The 13,625-nt window shown below is 44.4% G+C and overlaps 1 protein-coding gene across 1 annotated transcript in view; it reads left to right on the forward strand.

The window, feature by feature from the left end:
• The window catches only part of SHFL (shiftless antiviral inhibitor of ribosomal frameshifting), a 1,552,615-nt gene that overhangs the window by 802,277 nt on the left and 736,713 nt on the right, over positions 1–13,625 (forward strand). The gene's annotated exons all lie outside the window — the stretch shown is intronic.

The raw sequence follows: 13,625 nt of genomic DNA on the forward strand, positions 1-13,625 counted from the left end.
TATTAAACATTATACTTCACATATATATAGCATATAACTTTAGCAACATTACATAAATTATTCAGTTCCTGTCCCCTTTTTTTAAACAAGAAACATCTTTATTATACCGTCACTTAAGACATAATCAATCATACATTTATATAAATGAAAGCAAACCACACTAACACAATCCTAGTTGCAAGCATTTTACATTGCAGACCATACTGACACACTCCCAACTACACAGGATTGTGTTCATGGGATGCCAATTAGACAGCTCAGTTCAAAGAGCTTTCCTTCCATAGGTTAAAAAAAATAGATCCTTATTGAGATACAAGTTTTTCCACTCAGACTTTGGTCACTGCAAAGGAATAGCTCAAAATGTTGGGTCTCGTGGCATGTATGATTCTCATGATAGCCCTGGCAAGGCTCCACACGAGAAAGATAAAGTGGTATTTGAAATATCTTTGGTCCCATCATCAGCAAATCTCAGTGCTGGGGTATGTCAGAAGAGAAATCTTTTGGTGGAGACAGCAGATGTTCTTAACCCAGGTCTCCCCCTCTTCCTTCCTTGCTCCAAAGTAGTATGTCAGCATAGACGCTTCAGACTTTGCATGGGGAGCAATTTCAGGAGGGATAAAAGTGCAGGGGTGTGGGATACCAGGGACAGATGCAAGCGCAAATGTCTCTTAGATGCTTGCCCTGGGAGGCACAAGCTGTCTGAACTATCTTTGTTCCTAGGGACGTCTTCAGAGTGGTTTCGGACAGTACCACAGTCATGTGGTACGTCAGCAGGCAAGGGAGAACAAGGTTGTTACCCCCCTTTGCAGACTGCCCTTGTTAAATTGTAATATAGCTTCCAGCACAGTCTTACCCTGCAGGTGTCCTACATTCTGTCTGAGAAAAATGTTGTGGTGTACAAGCTGAGCAGGACTAGGGCAGACCCTCACATATGGAATCTAGATGGGGGGGGGGGTCTTTCAGCATGTGATTCATCTGTGAGGAGTTCCTTAGGCAGACATTTTTACCTCCTCTTTGACCAGTCAACTGGCAATATTCTTTTCCAAAACTGTATGCAAGAAGGCCTGGAAGATGGATGCCTTTTCATTTCTTTGGACAGGAATGTTCCTGTGTGCTTTTCCACCCTTTCCACTAATATCCATGGTACTTGTGAAGATTCAGAAGGAATGCCCCGGATCATTGTGGTGACTCCTTTTTGACCCAGGCAACTGTGTTTCTCCCTTCATTTGTGAATGGCCAGGGGCAATTACCACAAGCTTCTTCACAGATTGGATTTACTCGCACAAGAACAGGAATGATTAATACACTACAATGTCAAACATTTTCAGGTGACTGCCTGGATGTTAAGGCCTTAATTCCTTTTAGGCACTTGTTTGCTGAGGACATGCATCAGGAATTAATGGAGGCAAGAAAGCCTGCTACTAGAAAGTTATATATTAGCTAATGGAAAATATTTTCTAGTTTGTGCAAACATAACCAGCACCCATGCGAGGCTAGTTGATATCTGGTTTTACAATAGATGTCATTCAAGGATGCATCTGCAGTCCTTACATATGGGTTGTCCTGCCTCAGGCAGCCCTTCGGTCGGCCGGATTCCAAAGTCTGGGTCCGGCGTCGGCTGATGTCTCCCTTTTCCCGACGTCATAGCGCTCGGGGTATAAAAGCGTCAGCCGACGCCATGTTCCTCAGTCTTTCTTGCCGCGAGGTGCCCGAAGCAGAAGCAGTTCGCAGGTGCCGGTCGGCCAGCTCCTGTGATTTCAGCTACCGAAGACTTCTAAAAAGCTAAGTACCCCGTTGGGGACTCTTTCTTGCCTCAGCCGATGTCAGATCAAATGCTTAAAGTTAATAATTGTTTCTCTTGTGGGAAACAAATACCTCATAAGGATTTCCACTCTTACTGCTTACCCTGCCTAGGCCCAGACCATGACGTCTCGGCCTGTTCAGCCTGTGCTTCCTTCAATAAACGCACTCTTAGGCATCGGGCAGAGTTTGCAGAGGAATTTTTTGGGGACAATTTTTGTTATATCATGCCATCGGAGCTTCCGACAGCACATTTACCCAAAAAACGAAAGGATAAGGACCGACACACGCGGTCCGCGGTTTCGACCGACTCCACGCCTAGGCCTACCGCGAGTGTCTCGGTCTCTTCTGAAGGCGAATCTCTACCGCTTCAGACCGAAGACACCGCACAACCAGTAACTTCGGTACCGGAGGCCATTCCTGAGTTGGGCATAGAATTTCCGTCTGAAACTGATGCTCAGGAAATATCCAACACCATTTCTGTTGATAAATCAACCCCAGCACGTGGGGCAGCCAGGCCTCCCGTATCCATGTCCATTAAGGCCTTTACACTGGCTAAAGCTGCTAAACAGCCTAAATCTCTCCCTCCCAAGGCTATTCCTCAGGGATCCACTACCAATTCACAAATCTTAACCTTGGCTGAGGACCTTATTTCCTTAATCAGGGGCTCTCAGCCACATCCAGACAGGGGCTCTCAGCCTCCTCCAGGCAAAAGGCCCAAGGTTGAGCAGACAGATCCCCAGTCTTCTGATGAGGCCTCAGATGACTCTGTCCTTTCGGACTACCAGGAGGAGGCCCTTCCGGCCTACAAGAATTCTGATGCAGAGGAATCTATTCCCTCGGCCTCCCCACCCGAAGAGTTTTCCTTTGGGGAGACCCTTCACACCATGAGAGAGCATTTCAAATGGCAAGGCCAGGAATTCTCTGACTCCAGAAAGAGGTTAAGGACCTTTTTACATTTACCTCAGCATAGACCTTTGGCTATCCCTCCTGTTTTGAATGTTATAGAAGATGTGTACTCTGAGTCTAATATTTCCCCTGACTCCCTTCCTCCGGCCCCTGTCAAACCTGACAGGTACTACAGGGTCCCGGACTCACATCTATATCTTTACAAGGGCCACTCTGCTGACCCAGAAACTATTTTCCAGGGCCCTAAAGGGGTTACAACTACCACTGCCAAGAATCCACTTCCTTCTGAAAAGGAATCCAGGGCTTTAGAGAGATGGGGTAAAAAAGTGTATACTTCTTCCACTCTTTGTATGAGAGCATTAAATTGTCAATTCCATATGATACAGTATCAAGAGTATCTGTTAGATGAATTGCATAAAAAACTATCCTCTCCTGAACCCCTTGACCTAAGGCCCTTCAGGATCTGGTGCATAACTCTCAACAGGTTAGCAACCATTTCTTACAGTGTGGTTATGATGCATTGGAGGCTTCATGTAGGTCAGCAATGACAGGTGCAGTTATACGTAGACATGCTTGGCTGAAGGAACAAACACTGCCGGATCATGTTAAAGCAAAGCTTCTGGATGCACCACTGGAAAAACAAAAGTTATTTGGTTCCACGGCTCAAGAGGTCTTAAAGAAATTTGAAGAAAAGGCTAAATCAGTTCAAACAGTCAAAGATTTTCTCCAGGTCCAATCACCTAGATTCAGCAGAAATTGGCCTTCTAAGAATTGGTCTTTTCCGGACACAGACAGATTTCAGAGAGGGAAAAACAGACGTGGCAGAGGTAGAGGGCAAGCTCGAGGCTCCTACAGAGGACGTCAATGGCAGCCTCCTACCCAGAGAGGTAGTGCAGGACCTACATCTACTGCACAAGGACAAACTCAATGACTTGACTTTGACTCCGCCAACCAGGGCTCAATTGGAAGCACCTTTGGGCAGAAAGCTATCTTTATTCTCAGAAAATTGGCACAGTATTACAAAGGACAAATGGATACTGCAAATAATAGGCAAAGGATACAGATTCTATTTTCATACATTACCAAGAAGACAAGGCATGCCAAACCTGCCACCAAATCAAAGGGCAGAGGCTTTCAAGCAGATTTCCAAACTACTACAAATGAAGGCAATAGAAAAAGTTCCTTTCACAGAGCAAGGCCAAGGATTTTATTCCAGACTATTCTTTGTTCCAAGAAAGGAAAAGCAATGGAGGCCTATTCTAGACTTGTCCGCACTGAATACTTATCTCATCGTGCCAAAATTCAAAATGCTGACCTTACAGCAGCTCCTTCCCATGCTGGGCAAAGGGTCCTGGCTGGTAACTCTAGACCTCAAGGAGGCATACCTGCATGTCCCTATCGGACAAAATTGCAGAAGACACCTCAGATTTCTTGCAGGTTCGGAGCATTATCAATTCTCAGCATTGCCCTTTGGCTTATCTACTGTGCTCAGAGTATTCACAAAATGCCTGGCATCAGTAATTGCACATTGCAGACTTCAGGGGATTCAAATATACCCATACCTGGACGACTGCCTTATACAAGCGGACAGCCAACAAACATTGTTAAAACACTTGAGCTATGCCATCCGCCTACTACAGGCCTTGGGATACACAGTCAACTTTCAGAAATCAAGACTTGTTCCATCCCAAAGGATAATTTTTCTGGGTGCAAAGCTGGATGCAAACACCCAGATGGCTTTTCTCACAGAAGAAAAACAAGAACTACCGGATTATTTCAAAAATCTGACAACACAAACCCAGCTGACTGCAAGGAAAATCCTGCAGGCCCTGGGTTTCATGGCATCTTGCATTCTGTTGATTCCACAAGCAAGGTTGCATATGAGGAAACTGCAATGGTACCTAAGGAGTCTATGGTCTCAACACAGTCACAGCCTAGAAGCTTTGATCCCCCTGATTCCATGCCTTCGAAAGGAATTTCTGTGGTGGGCACAAGCAAGTCAGTCAAACATGGGCCTACCTTTCAGCAAGCCTCATATCAGCCAAACCATTACAACGGACGCCTCAGACCATGGATGGGGAGCGCACATGAAGGGCAGATGTATTCAGGGACAGTGGACTCAAAAGGAATTGTGCCTGCACATCAACCAAAAGGAAATGCTGGCAGTGATACATTCAATCGAGGCCTTCAAACATTTCCTGCATCAAGGTCACCTGCTGATAAAGACAGACAATACCACAGTTATGTGGTACATAAACAAGCAAGGAGGTACGCATTCCTACCCTCTTTGCAGGCTGGCAATGAATCTTTGGGAACTTTCCCTAAAACTCAATATACAACTGCATTCCCAGTTCGTACCAGGAAAGGAAAATGTACTGGCGGACAGCCTAAGCAGAAACACCATGGATCCACACGAATGGATGTTGCATCCAGACATTTTTCTTCAGATAACACAATCTTGGGGAAGGCCGGACATAGATCTTTTTGCCTCCCCCCACAACCATCACCTGAAGAAATTCTGCACAAGGACATACCATCCCCAAGCATGGAAGGTGGACGCCCTGTCCTTCAGCTGGAATGCTCTAACAGTATATGCATTCCCACCTCCTCCGTTAATGAACAAGGTCTTACTGAAGATCAGGACAGAACAACCAAAAGTGATTCTGATAGCTCCAGACTGGCCAAGACAACACTGGTACCCACTGTTAAAGAGCATGGCATGCACAATCCCGTGGCCCCTACCACAATGGCCACTTCTTCTGACACAGCACAACTACAAAACTCTGCACTCCAGCCTGAAAACCTTGCAACTGACAGCCTGGAAAATACCTTGACTCCTCACCAGGATAAACTATCCAAGAGGGTAAAGGATATCATCATGGAAGCTCGGCGGCCTTCCACAAGAAAGGCATATTCAGCAAAATGGAAAAGATTTCGAACCTGGAGCACCGCACAGAGTCAGGATCCGACAGTGATGAGCATCCCACATATCCTTGAATACTTGGCTGAACTGCTCCATAATGGCCTTTCTTACTCATCCATAAAAATCCATGCTTCAGCTATTTCAGCAGAGTACAACACTGATCCACCTGTATTTTCTCATCCTCTGCTAAGGCAGTTTCTAAGAGGGATAAGAAACATCAACCTTCCAAGGACACCACCAGTGCTTACATGGGACCTTAACTTCATGTTGGAAAAATTAACGCTACCCCCATTTGAACCAGCAGCATCTGCAGAACTACAATTCCTGCCTTGGAAGACTGCCTTCCTTCTGGCCATAACCTCAGCAAGAAGAGTATCTGAGTTGCAGGCCTTTATGGCAGTACAACCATTTCTCATTTTCCATAAGGACAGAGTCTCTTTGAGAACCAATCCCTCATTCATGCCAAAGATGGTATCCAGGGTCTCACTGAACCAAGCTATCCACCTGCCTACTTTCTTTCCAAATCCACAAAATAAAGGAGAGAAACTTCTGTATACCCTGGACATTCACAGATAGTTGCGTTAGTACTTGGACAGAACTAAGGCTTACAGAAAAACTGACCAACTGTTTGTAGCATACGCTGCTGGTGTACAAGGAAGAGCGATTTCCAAACAAACAGTTTCAAAATGGATAGGAAATTGCATTCGATTCTGTTACTCTTTTCATGGAAAAGCTGTGTCAGCTACCATCAGACCTCATTCCACCAGAGCAACAGCCACCTCCACAGCCTTCTTAAGAGGGGTGGCTACAAAGGGCATTTTAGAAGCTGCTACATGGAGCTCTGTGCATACATTTTCCAAGCACTACAACCTGCCTTTATATTCCAGATCCCAGAGCAGGCTTTGCTACTGCAGTCCTGCAGGGCATGTTAGCTACACCATCCTTTTCTTAGGTCCTACCACCCCCAGCTTGGCTATGGTATTCTACCCATATGTAAGGACTGCAGATGCTTCCTTGAAGGACATAGTACAGTTTTGTACCTACCATAAATGTAGATGTCCGATAGGTATGCATCTGCAGTCAGGTTTTCCCTCCCTCCTACCCCTCTGTGGTATTCTTTGGGTACCTATCCCTCCTTTTAGCTAGCTGGGGTTATCTTTTATGGTGTATTTGTTATTTATTGGTTTGCATGATTGGAATTTATTCATTTCTCCAAAATTTAGCCTTCTTTAGAGGGCATCTGGGGCAAGAAAAACTGAGGAACATGGCGTCGGCTGACGCTTTTATACCAGCTATGGCGTGGAAAAGGCGACATCAGCCGACGCCGGACCCAGACTTTGGAATCCGGCCGACCGAAGGGCTGCCTGAGGCAGGACAACCCATATGTAAGGACTGCAGATGCATACCTGTCGGACATCTACATTTATGGTAGGTACAAAACTGTACTTTGTTAGTTACTATCCTATGGCCTTTCTGATTCCTCTGTCAAGGTTAATTTATCGGCTATTTCAGCAAGTTTGCCCATGGATCCTCCTCTTTCAAGACAGTTGCATGTCAAAAAGTTCTTGAAAGGAGTCCTCCCAAGCAAACACGTTTCCCCTCCTTGCGATTTTAATTTTATGTTAGAGAAACTAAAACTTGGGCTATTTGAACCAGATATCCTCTAAACATAAGTGCACCTGCTTACATCCTACATAAATCTACATAAATTCCCCTTGAACCCTCTACATCCTTTCTCTTTACTCTACCCTAATACTATCTTCTTTTCTTCTCTTTTTCTCTCTCGATCACTGCTTGATCAAACTATATTCTACTCTCAGTTTATGTACTTTCTCTCTCTACCTCATATGTAAATATTGTAAATAGCATGTAACCTTACACCTTCTTTTCATACAGTCAAACCTGCTACTTGAAGGAAACTACTAAATCTATTGTATCTACCTTCCTGAATGATGTTTTTTGAAGTATACTGCGTGTATTTGCTTTTTTTACTAACTGGATTCAATGTAATGTTATTCCAAATGTATATATTTTATTACTATCTTTTACACTATGTAACTTAGATTGTATTTGCTTTGCTTTTGGAGCTTTTCTCCCCGGGCCTTCACTGAAAATGGGTACGTTCTGGCCCAGTGGACTTCCCCGGTAATCAAACTGGAAATAAATAAAATAAATAAATAAATAATCTGGCTGACTTGAGTTTCTTAACATAGAAAACAGTTTTATTAATTGCTCTGACCTCTGTAAGAAGGGTGTCCAAGTTGCATACTTTTATGTTGAGTCAGCCCCCAGCTCATTTTCCAGAAGGACAGTGTTTCTTTAAGAATTAATCCTTGTTTTATTCCTAAAGTGGATCTGAGTTTAAGTCAAACTGTCCATCTTCCTGTTCTCTTTCCTGAACTTAAAAGCGAGCAAGAAAGGATACTGCATACCTTGGATATCCACAGACTGCTCGGGTACTATCTCAATAGACCTATATCTCTCAGATATTTGTATCAGTTGTTTATTTCTTGTGAAGGTAAGAAGCAGAGACAACTGTGCCAAAACAGACTATTTCAAATGGTTGTCTAAGACTGTTAATTTTTTTTATACTCACTATAACAAATCTATTCCAGGCAAGGTTAAGTCCCACTCCACCAGGGTCTTGGCTTCATCTTTGGCATTTTGGAAAGGGGTGGATTCAAGAAATATTCTAGAAGCTGCTACTTAGTCTTCTGTGCATACTTTTACAAAGCACTATAAGCTTGATTCCTTCTCTAGGTCCAGATCTAGCTTTGCTAGGACCATTCTCCTGGGATTCCTGGGCACTTCTCCTTCCACCTCCCAAATTTAGTCAGTCATGGTTATCCACCTCAGAGCTACCCTAAGGCTAATGCAACAGTGATCAGTATGATAAATATATAGTTGTGTAAGTTAATGGGCGGCTACAGTGGTGCAGCGGTTAGTGTTGCTGCCTCACAGCAAGAGGTTCTCCAGTTCGATCCTCGGCTGGAGTGCCTTCTTTGCGGAGTCTGCATGTCCTCCCTGTGGTCGTGTGGGTTTCCTCCAGGTGCTGCGGTTTCCTCCCACATCCCAAAGATATGCTGTAAATGGATTGGACACTCTAAATTGGCCCTTCTGTGGAAGGCTGGGTGCCGGGCTGGCAACTCGAAACCATAAAACTCCACTGCCAGTCATAAGCGGTCAGTTAATCCACTGTGGTGACCCCTAACTGGGAAAAGCCAGAAGTTGTTGTTGTGTAAGTTGAACTTAACCATAACAGTAGATGTTCGAATGATCACTGTTTTTGTATGTGTTTATGCCAGGGTAAGTACATTTATGTTTTATTGTTCCTAGTATAGTGCTTTAAGGGCTCAGCCCCTCTTTCTGCTGGCAGGAAAGCTTTTAAGGGCTTTGCACCCAAACTCGTCTTTTAGTCAGCTCAGCTTGAGCTGCTCGACAGTTTGGGTACATGGAAGGTACCCCGAAGCTTTGGAAGCTGGCCAGGTGTTATATGCTTAGCAGGATATAATCCATATGGCTAAGGCTACTGCAGCACTGATCATTCAGATATCTACTGTTACAGGACGTTCAACTTACACAACTGTACTTTATTGTGCCTTCTGCAGCTAAAACATTTCCTTTGATTCTTCTTCTGATCAGGGCTATTCTCTCCCTCCTTACGAGGACTCTGATGCTGAAGAGTCCATTCCTTCAGCCTCTCCACCTGAGGATTATTCTTTTGGGGAAACCCTGCACACCATGAGGGAGCATTTCCACTGGGAGAGCCAGGATTACTCAGAATCCAAGAAAAGGCTCAGAGATTTCCTTTTACTGCCTCAGCACAGACCCCTGGCTATCCCCCCTGTGCTTGATATTGTAGATGATGTCTTTACTGAATCCAGTCTGTCTCCAGATTCTTTACCTGTGCACCAGTAAAGCTAGACAGGTACTACAAGGTCCCTGACTCATAAATTCCTTTACAAAAACCCCGCTGCAGACTCAGAAACAATTTCTCAAGGTCCTAAAGGGATTAAAACTTCCACTGCAAAAAATCCTGTCCCCTCAGATAGGGATTCCAGAGCTCTGGACAGATGGGGGGAAAAAGTTACTTTAGCTGTAAGAGCTTTAAACTGTCAGTTTCACATGTTTAAATAGCAACAGTATCTCATGTCATTGTTAAAGCAGAAAATGTTTACAAATACAGAAAGTCCAGACAGTAAAGAAATGCAGGAATTATTGCATGCAGTAGAACAAGTGGGAAAGCATGCTCTGCAATGTGGTTTTGATTCATTAGAGGCTTCTTGTAGAGCCGCAGTTACAGGCTCAGTTATTCGAAGACATGCTTGGTTGAAAGAAGAAAGTTTACCTGACCATGTTAAGGTAAAGTTATTGGATGCACCTCTACAGCATGATGCTTTATTTGGTGCTAAGGCAGAAAAGGTGTTAAAGAAAATGGAGAATAAAGCAAAGTCAATGCAAACGGTGAAAGATTTCGTACAGGTTCAACCACTTAGATTTAGCAGAAACTGGCCTTCAAAAAATTGGTCCTTTCCAGTGTCAGACAGGCCACAAAGAGGCAGATACAGACGCTCAAGAGGCAGATCTTAGCCCCAAGGCACCTACAGACCTAGGCAATGGGGTGCTTCAGCCACCAAAGGAGGAGAAGAGAAATCGCAACCCTGTAGGAAACAAACACAATGACTTCCCTCTGCAAATGCCAAGCTCTTACCAGTTGATAGCACCCCTAGGGGGAAAGCTAGCACTTTTCTCAAACAATTGGCACATGTTCACCCAAGACCAGTGGGTGTTGAAAATAGTTTCTCATAATTTCTCAAGGGTACAGGTTCCACTTCCACACTCTTCCAAAACTAAAAGGTATGCCAAACCTGCCACAAAACCAATGGAAGGAGGTACAAAAACAGATTGCTGCTCTTATGGAAATGGGAGCTATTCAAAAAGTTCCACAAGAAGAACAGGGACAGGGATTTTACTCAAGACTTTTCTTTGTACCCAGAAAAGACAAGGCCTGGAGGCCAATACTCGACCTGTCAATTTTGAATACTTTCCTGGATGTACCAAAATTCAAAATGTTAACACTACAACAACTCCTGCCCATTCTGGACAAGGAGGCTTGGCTAGTTACTTTGGATCTCAAGGAGGCATACCTGCACATCCCAATCAAGACAATCGTGTAGAAGATACCTCAGATATATAGCAGGTTCAATGCATTACCAATTATCTGCACTGCCCTTTGGCTTATCTACTGCGCCCAGGGTCTTCACAAAATGCCTGGGTCCAGTAATTGCATTTTGCAGACAAAAGGGAATTCAAATATATCCCTACTTGGACGACTGCCTTATTCAAACAGAGAGAGCAAGGACATTCTTCTAAAGCACCTGGCATTTATAAAAAAGTTACTAATTTGCCTAGGGTACACAGTAAACGAAAATAAATCAAAACTAGTGCCCTCTCAAGAGAGAATATTCCTGGGTGCAAGCTTAAATACAAATGCCCAGATGGATTATCTCACGCCAGACAAACAAAGGCAACTGACTCATTACTTTCAAATGATGGCAAAAAAGACCCAGCTCCCTGCAAGAAAAAATCTGCAGGCCCTGGGTTTCATGGCATCCTGCATACTACTAATTCCATATGCAAAGGTGCATATAAGGAAACTACAATGGTATCTAAAAAGTGTTTGGACTCAGCATTGTCAAAGCCTAGAGACCATCATAACCTTAATCCCTTGCCTACAACAGGAGTTTTGATGGTGGTCCCGGGCCTGTCACCACAACAAGGGACAGCCTTTCACCTTACCTACAGCCAGGCAGACAATAACAACGGATGCATCGGATTATGCCTGGGGAGCACATATGGCAGGAAAATGTATTCAGGGCACGTGGCCCAGGGAGCAAATGCATCTTCACATCAAAAAGAGATGCTAGCTGTACAAAATGCTCTGACAGCCTTCAAGGACCTAATACACCCAGGACAACTACTGATAAAGACAGACAATACCACAGTTATGTGGTACATAAACAAGCAAGGGGGCACACATTCCTACCCCTATGCAGACAAGCCATGACTTTGTGGAGCACAGCACTGACCTACCAGGTACATCTGCAAGCATAATTCCTGCCAGGAACAAAAAATATACTGGCAGACGAACTAAGCAGAAATCTCATGGATCCGCACGAATGTAAACTAAATCCACAAGTGTTCAACATGATAACAACAGAGTGGGGACACCCAGACATAGATCTATTTGCCTCCCCTCGCAATTGCCAAATACAGACATTTTGCACAAGGACTTATCACGCTCAAGCATGGAAAGTGGATGCTCTGTCATTCAGCTGGAAAAACCTGACAGTCTATGCCTTCCCTCCGATGCCTCTTCTCACCAAAGTGCTTCTAAAAGTCAGACGAGAGGCCAAAAATGATCCTAATTGCACCAGACTGGCCACGCCAGCACTGGTATCCAATACTAAAAACTCTGACTCAGGACCCACCTTGGCCTCTTCCTCTAATCCCTCATCTTCTGACACAGCAAAACTATCAGATTCTGCTCAGTCAGCTCAGTACCTTACACCTGTCAGCATGGCGACTAATGTAGCCTCTCAGACTGTAACTCTCTCTAAAGCTCTAATGGATGTAATTTTGGAAGCCAGGAGGCCCAGCACTAGGAAATCTTATGCAGAAAAATGGAAAAGATTCTGTGCTTGGAACCAGACACAAGGACTCGACCCACTGGTCCCTAATATACCTCAGATTTTACAATACTTGACTGAGATGTTGGACAGAGGCCTATCTTTTTCATCTATTAAAATCCATGCCTCTGCCATTTCAGCTCATTACAGTGCGGATCCTCCTATTTTTTCACATCCTCTACTATGACAGTACCTCAGAGGGGCAAAGAATATAAGACCCCCTAGAAGAGCACCGGTACCAACTTGGGACCTCAATTTTGTTTTAAAGAAATTTAACACTGCCTCCGTTTGAACCAGCCAGCACAGCTGATCTTAAATTTCTGTCATGGAAAACTGCTCTACTCCTAGCAATAACTTCAGCAAGAAGAGTCAAAGAGTTACAGGCATTGATGGCTGTAGAACCTTTCCTCATTTTTCATCAAGACAGGGTTTCTCTTAGAACAAACCCCACATTCATGCCAAAGGTGATCTCCAATGTGGCCTTAAACCAAACCATTCATTTGCCTACTTTCTACCCAAATCCCCAGAATAAAGGGGAAAAACTTCTGCACGCTTTGGATATACACAGGCAGCTACGATTTTTATTTATTTTATTTTATTTATTTAATTTAACATTTGTTGACCGGGAATGTCCGACTAGGTTCCACAGAGCCTGTTTTCAGCGGAGGCCCGGGGAGAAATGCTCCAGATGCATGTCTTTGGAATGTGGGAAGAAATCGTAGTACCCGGAGGAAACCCACGTGAACACAGGGAGAACATGCAAACTCCACACAGAAGGCACCCCAGCCGAGAATCGAATCGGAGAACCTCTTGCTGTGAGGCGACAACGTTAACCGCTGCACCACTGTGCCGCCCAGATTTTACTTGGACAAAACAAAAGCTTTCAGAAAAACTGAGCAACTGTTTGTAGCTTATGCTGCAGGATCACAAGGAAAGCCAATTACTAAGCAGGCAATCTCCAAATGGATAGGACACTGCATCCGCTTCTGTTATGCCACAGCATGGCAAATCTGTGCATAAGGGCATTAGGCCTCATTCTACCAGAGCAGCAGCCACATCAGCAGCTTTCCTCAGAGGGGCACCAACCAAAGATATTTTAGAAGCTGCAGCCTGGAGTTCAGTGCACACTTTCACCAAGCACTACCACCTACTTCTCGACTCCAAATCTAGAGCAGGTTTTGCCACCACAGTTCTGCAGTGGTTGTTAGCCTCGCCTAATCCAATCTAGACCCAGCCACCCAACCTCAGCTTTGGGATTCTACCCAAGTGTAATGACTGCAACAGTGAAACACGATGAACATAGT

This window comes from Protopterus annectens, chromosome 9.part0 (assembly GCF_019279795.1).
Source record: "Protopterus annectens isolate FY-2018-M chromosome 9.part0, PAN1.0, whole genome shotgun sequence".
Taxonomy (NCBI): Eukaryota; Metazoa; Chordata; order Ceratodontiformes; family Protopteridae; genus Protopterus; species Protopterus annectens.